This window comes from Dipodomys merriami, unplaced genomic scaffold, assembly GCF_024711535.1.
Source record: "Dipodomys merriami isolate MVZ:Mamm:240054 unplaced genomic scaffold, mDipMer1.0.p SCAF_76, whole genome shotgun sequence".
Lineage (NCBI taxonomy): Eukaryota > Metazoa > Chordata > Mammalia > Rodentia > Heteromyidae > Dipodomys > Dipodomys merriami.
Genome location: NW_027206357.1, coordinates 1177747 through 1192260, shown reverse-complemented (window position 1 = coordinate 1192260; position 14514 = coordinate 1177747). Strand labels below are relative to the sequence as shown.

Genomic DNA, 14514 nt, shown 5'->3' with positions numbered 1-14514 from the left:
CCTATGACTAATTATTCATTTTTAAATTATCAACATTCCATACCTGAGAGATTCAAAACAGTTCCTGTTTGCATGTTATGATCTTCTGCAGTAAGTACAGCTTCCAATGGGCTGTTACAACTTGAGAAGTCAACAGAAAAATAGCCACATTATTATAGAGAATAAGACTATGAAGAATCTGTAATAATTAATTCTTCAAGAGTAAGCAATTTTTTATCAGAGTAAGCTTTATTTGTATGAACATCAATCCCAAGATTTAAGCCATAAAGTCATCCTAGACCAACAATTTCCATCTTGTAAAAAGTGCACCTTAAAATTCCCTAATTCACATCATGAATAGCTTAACTCTATTGTGAAAAAATACTACACCTCTGCTAATGTGATGCCCTCCTTGTACAGGAAAGAATGCCACAATAAACTGAGCTGCATCATTTTTCCCCCAGTGGCATTCTTGAGATCAGAACACTTGCAAATATTATTCATATTTCACTTTTTAGCTATCATAGATATTCAGGATGCTAAGATCGGAAAATTATGGTTCAAAGCCAACTCAGACAGGAAGGTTTCTTAGATTCTTATCTCCAATAAACTTCTCAGAAAAAGCCAGTCACAAGTGGCACTGAGGTTGAAGTGTTAGGGCACGAGCATTGAGAATAAACAGGCTTAGTGACAGTGTCCAGGCCCAGAGTTCAAGCTTTAGGACAAGCCAATAAAACAAAAACGAAAATGAAAACAAACCCCATACTTAGAATTTTTCTCAATGTATAACGAGGCACGTAATTAAGGAAATGGCTTCCTGTGTTACATATAGGAAGAAGAAAGAAGATGTCACACAATTACTCTCTTCACACCATATTATACCACACCCTCAAAAAATTGCTCTTTTCCCAAATTTATAAATTACTGTCATCCATTTGTTGGCAACTCTGTCTAGATTACTCACATTATCATGTTATACATGAACTGTTGGTATTATTTATTAACTAAGTTCTAATTATAACTCTCTTGAAAGTATATTCTAGGAAAATAGAATGCCGGTATAATTTGTGAATTTGTCAATTAAACCTTCTACTTAAAAAGACTTTTGTTGTATCCTATAAAGTATGAAATTACAAAGAAAACCAAAATATTCATTTTAAATCTGAATTCTAGTTTAGCAAGGTCTAAAAAGTTCTACATTAGACATACTTTGCTATTTCTCCAGGCTTAAGCTTTTGTAATCCTTCATCAGTTCTTTGGAATCTAACAGAATGATACTTACTTTCGCAATTTTGGGGGAGGGAATCATGAGCCATTTTGCATCTAGGTATGTTCTGTAATGAAGAGAGCATTTAAAACAAGTGAGGATTGTATATGTGTTGCATTTCAATAGGAAACTTGATTTCTCAAAACATGGTAATGAAATTAGCCCGAACTTCCAACTGTTTATTCCTTTATTGTTGTTTGGTTTGCTTTTTTGAGACAAAAGTATACTACCTGGTCCAGGGAAGGTATCACTATGTAATTCCACTCCTTAATCTCCTGTCTTAGTCTCCAGGATTGTACCACATTACCCTGCCATAGGTTGTTGGTTTATTTAATCTAGATAAAGACTAGCAATTCTGAACTTCTCCTATGATCTTATCCACTAGACTGACTGCTCAGACTGTTTATGTACTATTTTCAAAGATGTTCTAACATTTGACACAGGATATGAACATTTTCAGATGTACTTGCAGGGGTCTCTGATTCATTCCTCCATGGATCTGATCCCATTAATAATGATTACTTGAATCTCTTACTGTCTCTGGTCCCCAGCTATGTAATATTCTCAACTTTTTTAAAGAAAGTTCACTTGAGGGCTTTCTAATACTAAAAATTATCACTTGATTGTAGTCTTATTCAGGACATATTTTCTATTGTTTTCTATCTTTTCTACATATTCTGAGAATTGTTTCATTGTGTATTTGTTGTGCACATATAAGTGCTTCTCTGTGTATGTGTATGTTTGTATGTATTTATGCAAAAGTCTCAAGCTCTTATTCAGCAATCTTGCTCATGTCTGGGATTCCAGGTTTGCCTGATTAATTATAGGTAGTGTGTCAAAGCCTGTTCTGCCAAGGCTGTATACAAACTAAACTTCCAAGAATCCTTTACATCCTTAGGTTTTATTTTTCTAGGAGTATCAACTTTTAATCTACAAACATTTTTGTGAGTGTAAAGTGTAAGCTGTAGCACAGATTTTTAACTCAAGAATTTATATAAAGATAGATTAACATATACATTACATATCCTGAGTGTACACTGTTAGAAAGGTGATCGCAAGCCTAGTGGTGGTTGGTTATGAGGATTGGGGTTCAAATCCAGCCCGGGTAGGAAAGTCCTGAAGAATCTTTTCTCCAACAACTACCAGAAAACTGGAAGTGGCACTGTGGCTCAAGTGGTAGAGCAGTAGCCTTGAGCTGAATAGCAGAGGGACAGCTCACAGTCTCAGAAGGGAATTGCCATGACCAACAACAGCAAAAAAGAATATAAGAAAATGAAAGAAAATTAATGTGATCTTAGCCACCAGTTTCATTGGTAGTATAATCCCTGTTCTCTCAATATGGACTCTTTTTTTCCAGTTAAGTCCATGATCATATATCTGACTTGCATTGGAAACAGGATTATTCTTGCATTCTACTTTCTACGAATTTACGTGATTAGCAAGCATGATTTAGAAAGGGAGTGGCCTCATGCTTCATGTTCCACTTAGGAGTAATGCTTTCTTTATATCACTCCCATAACTCTACATGCTGGACTTGACTTTATTGTTTCAATGCTGTCTTATTTGTAGAGTCTTCTCTATTGTATTGAACCCTTATACATAAACACAGAACTTCTCTTTCTCCTATTATTGCTATTATGTCTCCTACTGTTAAATCATGTATACTTGGGAAATTAATGCACAGCACAGACACTCAAAACAAATGATCTGAAACCCTTCTTCCCATTTAAAATTCGCCTTAATTTACAGAGCAATTAAGAAGTTTGAACTCAATATACTCATGGATAATGTATTTATAAGCAATTTAAATTTCACATTTTCTCTTTACTAAGTCTCTGAAACACATGTTACCACATGCCCAAAGGTGTCCTTGTAGTATTTCAATGAAGCCAGAAAACTTTCATTTTATCTGGAGCAGCACCATAGATTGTTACTGGAAGTGAGTGGAAGTAACTGTTACTGAAAGTGTAAACTGATCCCAGGAGAGGAATTGAACATAGAGGAATGACAAAATTCAAGTTAAGTTTTGTTTTCCTTTTTACAATACAAGAAAAGAATCCAAGGCTTGAAAGAAACTCTGTTCCTGACTTTTTTTAGTGTGTCCTTTACTCATATAAAACTTGTCTATAAACTTCTAGTCTAGTTGAGAGTATTACAAAAGGAAACAATATGCCATTTGAAGGCCAACATAGGACAAAGGAAATAGCTTCATATTAAAAGTGGTCTCCTGCAAAGGAGCAAAGGCATGGAGGTTTTAAAGTGTCTTATGGATGGATGTTTCACTCCTGAGATGATTCTCTTGTTGCAGGAGTTATCAATTCCTTTAGTGTGGACCTGAGTTTTCCATAGCAATAAGGATTTCAAAAGAGCAGGATCCAGTGAGTATGATCAGTAAAAGGAGTCTCTTCTCAGACCAGTACTCCTATAAGAGGGTCCCAAAGAAATACCTGAGATTTCTTTTGTTTGCTTGTTTTTTTTTTAGTTTGTGCTGGTTCTGGGGCTTGAACTCAGAGGTTGGACCCTGTCCCTGTACAGTTGTCTTTCCTGCCTACCTGCCCCCTACTGACTGACTGACTCTACTGACTGAGCCAATACTCCACTTTTGCATTTTATGGTGTTTAATTACAGATAAGAGTTTGACCAACTCTGCTGCCTGGGTTGGCTTTGAACTGAGATAGTAATAAATCCAAGTGACATCAACTTATGGACTTCTCTTTTGAACCGAGAAATATTAGATTAAGTTTATACTAAAGCTAATATTTGACAATTTTTATAAGAAGAGAATATGTTCAGAAACGAATCCATAACTTAAGTAACTCAGCAAAATTAGGTGCACTGAATCATTTTGGAATTATTTTCTTTGCTTGGGAAGATTACTATTGACTTTGTCGTTCCTTTTGGGGAAACTTAAAGTCATTTTTGCACTTTTTCTGTTGGTCATGGAGCTTGAACTCTGATCCTGGGCAATGTCCCTCAGCTCTTCATCTCAAGTCCAGTGCTCGACCACTTTAGCTACAGCACCACTTCCTGATTTCTAGTGGTTAATTGAAGATAAGTGTTTCATGGACTTCCCTGACCAGGCTGTCTTTGAACCACAATCCTGAGGTCTCAACCTCTTGACTAGCTAGGATTACAGGCATGAGCCACCAGTACCCGGCTCCTATTTGTATTTAGTGCAGTTAATGACACTAAGTAGACAAGAATGGAAATCTTAATCAAATGATTTGACATTGCAGTTTTTAGAATAATTGAGGTAGCAATAAATATGTCTTCCTTTGCCATTTTGTTACATTAATGACTCAGAAGCTATGGGACCCTTACATTAGTAGCCTCTTCCATCTGTGTAGGTATATTTATTATCAGGAAATATTCATAGAGAAATTGAGAAAGACATATTTTTAAAAGCACTGTATTTTTACAATAAAAAATAATACAAAAAAGAAAGCAAAGGAGACCAGGTATGCAAGAACAGCATAGAAAGGGATATATTTATCACACAGAGATTAAGAACTAGCCTAAGAGATTTAGAATGCTAAAGGCAATGAGGAATATGCCTAGTTGACAACTACTTCTTCAATAACCAAAAATGGTTCCCTAGAATGGTTTCTGCTATACCTTACTTACTATCATTTATTCCTTCCATCTGGAGTCATTTCTTCTCTTCTGTCACAACTGTTAATTAGCCTCTGCCATTTTGGTGACATGACTGGCCAAAATGGTTTCCAAATCTCACTTAGACTACCCTTCTCATTGAGATTAGCAGTGAATACTCAAAAGCCTGGAATCTTTGAATTTCCTGAATTAATCTTCACCTGACATCTAAGCACATTCCTGGCATTAATTGCCGTGACCTTATGAAAAAAAGTTTTTTTCAAGAAAGTATCCTAATATAGTTAAAGTGCATGAATTAGGACTATTGTCAGGTATCAGTTTGGAACCAGCAATTATATATTCCAAGTATAGGTTCTTTATTTTCATTTACTAAATGTTTGTTTTTTGTTGTTGTTGTTGTTTGCCAGTCCTAGGACATAAACTCAGGAATAGAGAATTATTCCTCAGCTTTTTTTCCCTTCAAGGCCAACCCTCTACCACTTGAGGCACAGCACCATTTCCAGTGTTTCTTTTTCTGTTTATGTGGTTCTGAGATATTCAACCCAGTTTCATGCATGCTAGGCAATCACCATACCATGAAGCCACTTTCCCACAGCCCTAAATGACTTTCTTAAGATGGCATTACATTTTTATTCTTTAACTATGTATCAATTTTGGCCAGAAATTTTTTTGCTAGAAAAGGACATTGAACCCAATACTGAGTACAGTAAGGCTAGATGGACAATGAATAACCGTCTTGGTCTAGCCAGGCACAGCAGGGCTTACCTCATGGAGCTGGTACAACAGACTGAGCAAGATATCTCCTGACCCACAGTACACCTCCAGGATGAGAGGGCCACAGGTTCCAGCCACATGGGGACGCTGGGCCACCTCCTCCAGCACCCATTCAACAAGATCCTGTGACAGAGAGAGAGAGAGAGAGAGAGAGAGAGAGACAGAGAGACAGAGAGAGACAGAGAGAGACAGAGAGAGACAGAGAGAGACAGAGAGAGACAGAGAGAGACAGAGAGAGACAGAGAGAGACAGAGAGAGACAGAGAGAGAGACAGACAGAGAGAGAGAGAGAGAGATTGAAAGAATGTCAGAATTACACTTAATCCTGGTGCAGGTGGCTCATACCTATAATCTTAAGTACACAGGAGGATGAAATATGAGATCATGGTTCATAGCAAACCCGGGCAGGAATGACTGTGAGACTGTTATCTCCAAAGAACCACTACAAAACCAGAAGTGGTGCTGTGACTCACGTGGTAGAGCCTTAGCCTTGAGCTGAGGAGCTCTGGGACAGGGTCCAGGCCGAGTTCAAGCCCCAAGACTGACAAGAAGTGGACTTCCCACCACAAGAATTGGACTGAATAGCACCCATTGTCCTAGGGCGCATGGCTGAGAAGTCAGGCCGTGCTTCCTCTCAGCTGGGAGTCATGAATAGGTCACTCAGCTACTCTGTGCCTCAGTTTCCCCAGCTGCAAAAGTGAACAAAGTGAAGGATCCCCTTCCTCATGGGGATAGGGAAATAATGAAAGAAAGCCATGTTTTGTTTCATAATCCCATGTCTGTCACACCATTAATAACAGATACCATCTTATCTCTTTCTGGGTATCTTACTGTCATATGCTCAGAGGATTTCTGAGAACTGTATCTGAAGGTCCCTCCCTTTGCCTGGCCCTGCTCCAGATACCCTCTGTATTAATCCCTTGATTCCTAACAACTGTCACATGAGGAGATTGAAGTCCAATGGTCAAGGCGCAAGCCAGAGCTTCACCTATGGTCAAGAATTGGCTGCCATGGACTGAGTTTGGGACAATCCCTCTAAACCAATGACAGAGCATGGCACCACATGTCTACAATTCCAATTACAGGGGACAAGACCTGGTGGCGCATGCCTATCACAGATAGGAAGACCATGATCCAGCCCAGCCTGAGCATATATTAAGTCACCATCTCAGAAATCCCCAAGACATAAAAGCTTGGCTTGAATGATAGAAGACCTGACTGGCAAGCCTAAGGCCTTGAGGTCAAACCCTAATATACAAAAAATAACAAGAGGCCCAGTGCCGGAGGCTCTTGCCTATAATCCTAGCTACTCAGGAGGCTGAGATCTGAAGATCACAGCTCAAGATTTAAAGTAGCTTGGCTTCACCCTTCAGACATCATGATAAGACCTGGAGTCTGAGCTATGCTGTTGTACTCCATACTAGCAGGGCTCATATCCTTACTAAGTGTTGGCCATGCTCTCTTTCCCCCTGGGAAGCCACCAACTTCAAGCCACACTCCCAGGTCCTCCCAAGCTCCCACTGCCACCAACCAGGCCCAAGAGAGTACACAGCTCCAGGGAACAGAGATCCCTTGTTCTTGTAATTTAACAATGCTGAGTCCCCTTCAAGCCTCTCACCCTTCCAGGCCCCCAGACCTCAGCTGTGAAGCCCATGCACCCCCGAAAGAAAGCAGGTAGAAGTTACCAAAAGCATCCAGCCTCCTTGTTACAACCCAATTCTACACACATACACAAACACACACACACACACACACACACACACACACACATATTCAGACGGGTGACAGAACAGAACACTCTTCCTTGTAGCACCTGCAATTTGCCAACAGATCACTCACCTTAGTACAGTCAGGCTGTACAAAGAGAAACATGACCTCTCTTTCTCTGTCTCTCTCTGTCTCTCTATGTATGTCTCTCTGTCTCTCTGATCTCTCTGTCTCTCTTTGTCTCTCCCTGCCTCTGTCTCTGTTTCTGTCTCTGACTCTCTCTGTCTCTGACTCTCTGTCTGTCTGTCTGTCTCTCTCTCTTTCACACATACACACACACACACACACACACACAAACACACACACACACACACACACACACACACACACACACACACACACACACACACACACAGAGCTGTGCATCTCCTGAGTTTGTTGGAGACCTGATGGACCGGGAGCACCAGCAGAAGCTGGTAGACATGGGAAATGTGATCAACTTGTGAGAACTTTAGACAGTTGGGGGCGGGGGATAGGCCGATTGTATGTGTGTGTGGGGGGGAGGGGGTCTTCCCAGATATTCACCTTCTGTTCTGACCCCAGCATTCTTACCTCCCTGCTGGGTTTTCTGGGACCCTCTGCAGTTGAAAAAGTTTACCAAGCACAGAAGACAAGGTCTCACACAGCAAGGGGGGGGGTCTATCTTCTGCATCCAACACTCTCACCCCCAGGAAAAAGGAAAAGACCCCAGAAGGCAGCCATGCAGCTCCCCACCTCTAGCTAAAGCCTCAGGTTCTCACCAGGAAGAAGGGTGCAGATGTGCCGCTGTGTGGCTCCCACTGCTCCAGGCCAGGGGCTCTTTGGTGCCAACTCCTCATCCAAGCCTGCATCTTCCTTTTTCCAGGGGCACTGGCCAGTAGGGATGGGGGTGGGATCCTCAGGTAAACACCCACTGGGGCATATTTGCCGCAGGGCCTGGCCCAGAGTGTGGGGCACGGTAGAGGTAAGGGTCCGGGCCAGGAGGGGGGAAGGAGGAATATGGGGTGTGGCTTCCATTCTTGTATCCCATTGGTCAGAAAGAACCATGAAAGAATGGGGGTGTGGCTGGAATCCTGTGATGCAGAATGAATGGGCAGAGTCAAATAATAGCAGAACCTTTCCCAGGAAACTCTGTCCAATCCAGTTGGGAACAAGAGGGTGACCTGCTTTAGCCAGATGGCTGCACAGATTATTGTATATGGCTGTTTATTGCCAGTCCTGGACCTAGAACTCAGGATCTAGGCACAGTCTGTGAGCTGCTTTTGCTCAAGGCTGCTCCACTACCACTGGAGCCATACACCTCTACTTCTGGATTTGTTGGCACAAGTTGGACAGAAGTTTCAAGGACTTTCCTGCCAAGGGTGACTGAGCATGATCCCCTTATCACAGCCTGGTAAGTATCAAGGAGGACTGGTGAGAGCCACTGGTGCCTGGCTAATCATGGGTCTTGCTGATGTTCTTGGACAGACCAATGAGTTCCCTATCCTCAGGTTAAAGTAGTAGGAGCTGGAGCCCACAATTCAAATCCTGGTCCTGCTACCTCTAAATGGCAGGAGATCCTAAGAATCTCATTTCTATCCATATAATGGAATGTGATGTGTGTCATGATTGAATAGTTCTGGAATGATTCTAGGACAAAATAATATGCAATTATATTATGGTACACTGATCAATTTTAATTAATACTTTATGAAGCATTTAAACAATCACATTCATTTAAATGTGGGCATAATGAAATACCTAAGAATTGGGCATCACATAGTGTAAAGGTGCCAGGACTAGGATGTGGTTGTTCCTTGTACTTTTTGTTTTATTCATTTATTTACTGTTGATTTTAATATGATGACACCCATTCTGTTTATTACATTGATGACATCCTATAACATGGCATCTAGATTTGTAGACATCTACTCCAGCATGCCTGACAACCTGGACTCTCAGAGAACATAAAAAAAGTTGCACACTTGGCTTCGTACTCCATGATCCAATTGTTGGTAGTGTTGGGATCTGAACTCAGGGCTTAGCAGGACCAATTGGTGAATAGTTTACGGTGAACACACGTGCCTGTGAGCAACTAAGGAGTTAGGCCATTCCCAGGATCTGATATTGATCCCCAGGATGGGCCACAGTAGTCATAAAGTCATTGTTTAAACATAGGATCTATATTTACATGTGTGGACAGCATCTTGTATTTGGTTTACTTATTCTCCTTATTTTCTGTCTTATCCATGGAAGTACTGTGTATTTTCCTGAGCATGGTTACAGATATAATAGTGTTTACATGGATGACAATCTATTGCTATAGGATTATAGGATTTCCTATGCATTCTCCATCCTAGTTGAGACCCAGGACTTTCACAGGACAGGAAAACAGGTGAATTGATGGGCTTCACACATCAGGATTCATCTTTGACAGTGTTGGGATTTGAACTCAGAGCCTAGCAGGCCCAATTGGCAAAAGGGTCAAGGTGAGGACACCACCCTGTGAGCAACGAAGGAGATAGGCCATTCCCAGAACCTGACATCGAATCCCAGGGAGGGCCAGGATAGGCAGAAATTCATAATTTAAACATAGGATCTATACTTACATACCAGTGAGGACAGCATCTTGCATTTGGTGCACTTCTCCTTATTTTGTGTCTAATTAATGAAGTTATTGTGTATTTTATTGAGTATAGTGACAGGTATAACTGTGCTGACATGGATGACAACCTGTTCCCCTGGTTATAGGGTTGCCTATGCATTCTCTATCGTAGTTGAGATCCGGGACTTGCACAAGAGAGGAAAACATGTGCAAAGACTGGCTTCTAACAACAGAATGAATTTTTTGTCAGTACTGGGATGTGAACTGAGGAATGGGTAGCTCTGTTGCACTTTGGGGTAAGGAGAATCTCACAATCCTTGAAGACTAGAATGTCAGGCCTGACCCAGAGCCTGATTTGAATCCCCAACACTGGAAAAAATAACAAGCCCACCTTTTTTAAACATAGGGTTTCTCTTTACCTGCAGGTGTGGTATGCTTCAGTGTAATTATTCTTTTAATTGTGTCTTATTCATGGATGTATTGTGTATTTTATTGAGTATGGTGATAGATATAACTGTGCTGACATGGATGACAACCTATTCCCATGGCTATGGAGTTGCCTATATATCATTTCCCATCCTTGCTGAGACCCAGGACTTTCACAGGACAGGAAAACAGGTGGATCTATTGGCTTCTCACATCTAGATGAATCTTTTGGCAGTGCTGGGATTTGAACTCAAGGCCTAGCAGGCCCAATTGGTGAATGAGTCATAATGAATACAACAGCCTGTGAGGCACTAAGGAGCTAGGCCATTCCCAGGACCTGAGATGGAGCCCAGGTGGGGCCAATATAGTCATAAATTCATCATTTAAACAGAGGATCTATATTTCCATAGCTTGATGGCAGCATCTTGCATTCAGTATAGTCATTGTCTTGGTTTTGTGTCTTATTCATTGATGTATTGTGTATTTCCGTGAGTATAGGATGACAGATATAACTGTGGTGACCTGGATGACAAACTATTCCCATGAGTATAGAGTTGCCTATGCATTCTCCATCCTAGCTGAGTACTTGCACAGCACAGGAAACCTTGTGCAATGGCTGGCTTCTTACATCAGAGTGAATTTTTGGCAGTGCTGGGATTTGAACTTTGGGCCTAGGAGGTCCAACTGCCCAATAGGTCCATGTGATCACACTAGACTGTGAGCCACTAAGTTGCTGGGCTCTTCCCAGAAACAGAGATCGAGCACTAGGGAGGCCACAATTGTCCTGAATGCATCATTTCAACATGGGATGTATATTCAAATCCGTGTGGACTGCATTGTGCATTTAGTGTAGTTATTCTATTTTGTATGCTATTCATGGATGTATTGTGTATTTTCTTCAGTAAATGATGACAGGTATAACTGGGCTCATATGATAACAACTTATTCCCATGGCCCCAGGGTGGCCCATGCATTTTCCATCCTACCTGAGACCCAACACTTGCATAGGAAAGGAACACAGGGGCAAAAATTGGCTTTTGACATCAGGATGAATCTTTTTGCACTGCTGGGATCTGAATTCGGGGACCAGCAGACCCAATTGACGAATGGGTCCATGTGAGCACACCAGTCTGTGAGCCACTAAGGAGTAAGGCCGTTCCCAGAACCTGAGATGGACCCCCAGGTGTGGGTATGGGGGGAGGGCACACAGCAGTCATCCATTCATAAGTTGAAGGTAGTATGCGAATAAGTACACATTTGTATAGAGTAGGAGAGATGATAACCTGTGATGGAATCCAATCTACCATGTGTCTACTGATTCTTGGATCTTTCCAGATGCTTTCATTTCATGACTGTGATGATTATTGTCACGCTTCATCTACACTGCTTTACAAATAAGCGATATCCCATGAGTCTTGCCCATCATTTCCTAGTCACATCATGCATGAAGTACTCATTCAAGGATAAGATCGATCGCATTCCATGACTTTTCCTGGTCCAGAAACCAGTATTTCAGGATTTCCCGTCATTCAGACCCAGGATGGTTACCGTGCAAAGAAAAAGTTATAAAACCCTGAGCCCTCTACAGCTCCCTATTTTTTGTGCTGTTCTGTTTTTTTTTTTTCATCCTGCAAGCCATCTGGGTCTAGGGTCCCAGGATAGGTTGTGGGTCCCGAGGCTGCCCCCCATCCTAGGGAGAGTGAAGCTGAGTCAGAGTTGCCATGACCTGAGTTCAAGACCCGTAGTTGGCAAAATTAATGAACTAACTAACTAACTAACTAATTTGATATGATAAAGCTCCCTGGTTTGCAATTTCTACCAGTTTTCTTTCCTAGCCTGGGATTTGAACTCAGAGACTTGATGAATGTGTAGCAATGTGACAGAAGGCACAGAGTTGCCACTACTTGAGTTCAAACCCCATGCCAAGCCAAAATAAATAATTAAGTCACTGACCTCGACAAGGAAAGTTAGTTGTGAAGACTGGCGGGAAGGGAAGGTAGGGTGAAAACAAACAACGAGGCAACAATGCTCAATAGGAAATATACTCATTATTTTGCTCATATAACTGTGACCCCTCTGTACAATATTTTTACAGTAAAAAACGTACAAAAATATGTAGTGCTCAAGAAGCACTTTGGGGGTAAGTGAAGGATGTCTGAGTAGCTGTACAAAATTCTACACTGATATTCTTAAATGTTCATTATGGAACTGAATAAACATAACTGCTTCACTGTCTTGGAACTGGGGCCAGTATTTCTGACATTGCTGGGATTTGAGCTCACTGTCCATGTAACTCTTTTGCACCATGGGTGAAGGCTAAGAGCACTGTTCTTGAGGAAAAGATTTTCAAGCTAGAGTTCACAGGGCATGAATTAAGACCCTGCAATAGAAAAAAATATTTGTATACATGTGTAATATGTGATATATAGGTACATATGTATGTTTATTTCATATTATGATTATATTTATTGATTTTGTATTTAATTTTAATTTATTCATTATATTATTTTATTTAGTATTATTATACACATAATATTAATTATGTTTTGTACATATATTATACACAATAATTTAGTACATTGACTCATGCTCATTTTTCATTAATACTTTATTAAGTACTGAAACATGATACATAATTAAATGGAGGCATTTTTCAAGTCATCACATGGTTAGAGTCTGTCCCCAGTATGAGCTTTGTCTTATTTATCTTTGGACAAATTCCTATAGTGATTTGTTTAGATGATTTATACTCAGAAGCCTTTTCTTGTGGATAGGAAAGTCGAGGGATGAAATCATAAGGTTGGGGCTGGGAATGTGGCTTAGTGGTAGAGAGCTTGCTCAGCATGCATGATTGCCAGGGTTTGAATCCTCACTGCCACATACTCAGAAAAAGCCAGAAGCTGTGGTGTGGCTCAAGTGGTAGAGGGCTAGCCTTGAGAAAAAGAAGCTCAGAGACAGTACCCAGGCCCTAATTTCAAGCCCCAGGTCTGGCAAAAACAATACGCCAGATTCCAGTGGCTCTGGAAACCTACTTTCTCAGAAGGCTGAGATCTGAAGATCACAGTTTGAAGACAGCATCGGGAAGGAAAGCCTGTTAGACTCTTGCCTCCAATGAACCATCAAAAAACCCCATGTGTCACTGTGGGTCAATTGGTACAGTGTTTGCCTTGAGCTGAATGGCTCAGGGACAGTGCCCAGGCTTCAGTTTGAGACACACAACTGGAAAAAGAGTGAGGGATAATCAAAGTACTTTTCCTATTTGCTAATTATGAGAATATTTTTTGGAAAATGAATGCTGTTGTACAACAGATTTGGAGTCAGACCTCAAGGTTCAAGTGTAGAACATACATAAGCCCAGCCTGTCAGTCTCTAGCATTATAAACTTGTGTCCTGCAGGGTTCTGAAAGGCCTATTGTTGAAAGCTTAATGTGCTCCTCAAGTTCTTTGTGATAAGCAGTTGACTTGTATTGTCAATATCATTATAGTTCTGAACCTAGCAGAGAACCAATAACTCACGCCCATCACACTATCTCAGGAGGCCTAGGTCTCAGTATCACAGGGTGAAAACAGCCAAGGCAGGGAAGTCTAGGACACTCTGACTTCCAGTTCTGAAAGGTCAGATGCTCAAGAGGTTTCTGTGTTTCCCTTCGTGATGAGAAGTTACTTACACTCTAAATGTTCTTGGAGTTCTTGAGCTATAGAAGGAAAGAAATATTATTGACCCATCCTGGGTTCAAATGAAGTTCTCAGGATCCAAGCCCTAGCCCTGTTAGCAGGAAGAACTACAGTGTAACATTATTTGAAGGACAGAAAAAAGTTCAAAAGCCAGGCTACTTGGAGAGACCTAGACCTGCGGGATTAAGAGGCATAATGTACACAGTCAACAGGGAAGTGAGCTGCAAAACCACTTCATTCATTCCAGGCACAACCAGTAATGAGGGAAACCTGAAACATTTGTTAGAGTGACAGCAGGGTCAGGCTTTTCTCAGCCTCTTCAAATGATGAAGAATTAACGTTCCTCCTTCAGGTGAAAGGAGCCTCAGGCTATCTTTAGCTTACCAATAGAGAGTCAGTTTAGTGGGGGAGAGGGGTGGAACAGAGTAGAAAAATCCTGCTTCCTGTTCTTA

General features: G+C 41.1%; 1 pseudogene; it reads right to left on the bottom strand.

Annotated features, from left to right (window-relative positions):
* The window catches only part of LOC138818438 (MTRF1L release factor glutamine methyltransferase-like), a 411837-nt pseudogene that overhangs the window by 83544 nt on the left and 313779 nt on the right, over nucleotides 1-14514 (bottom strand).